At 41.3% G+C, this 465-nt stretch overlaps 1 protein-coding gene across 1 annotated transcript in view; it reads left to right on the top strand.

The window, feature by feature from the left end:
- Positions 1-344: 344 nt before the first annotated feature.
- Positions 345-465, top strand: part of ZNF84 (zinc finger protein 84) — a gene marked incomplete at its 3' end in the record, with an annotated part of 13,502 nt that continues 13,381 nt past the window's right edge. The window contains exon 1 of the mRNA XM_012657242.1: positions 345-384. The remainder of the gene's footprint in view (positions 385-465) is intronic.

The following is a 465-nucleotide window of genomic DNA, read 5'->3' as shown; positions in this document are numbered from 1 at the left end:
ATGGGGACACTGGAGGAGGCCTTTGCCTGCTTCACCCTCCAGTATTGCAGAGGGAATGTGGTCACAAGCTCTGGTGGGCCCAGACTGCTACTTCCTGACTTTGTCATAAATGTTGGGCAAGTTGCTGAACCTCTTTATGCCTTATCACTTTTTCTGTAGTGGGTGCTGGTATGTTAAAAAGACAATATGGCATATAAAACGTCTGACACATAATAAATGTAAATAAGTTATTTTTTATTATTCTCTACTTTTCCTTAAAATTCCCTTAGAACTTGATGATGAGTGGAACTACAGGTGATGATGAAGGTTGTCCCTTCTTCTGAAGATAAATGTGAGAGCTGTCGCAGGGAGAGCTGCAGTGTTATTATGCAGGAAACTGCCGAGGTAAAAAACCAAAACAAAAACCAATGAAGTTAAAATGGGCCAAATTGTACACCAAAGGGCTTATTGCTAAGGGGTGTTGTG

Source organism: Propithecus coquereli, unplaced genomic scaffold (genome assembly GCF_000956105.1).
Source record: "Propithecus coquereli isolate 6110/MARCELLA unplaced genomic scaffold, Pcoq_1.0 Scaffold535, whole genome shotgun sequence".
NCBI lineage: Eukaryota > Metazoa > Chordata > Mammalia > Primates > Indriidae > Propithecus > Propithecus coquereli.
This window is presented reverse-complemented; position numbering and strand designations above follow the sequence as displayed.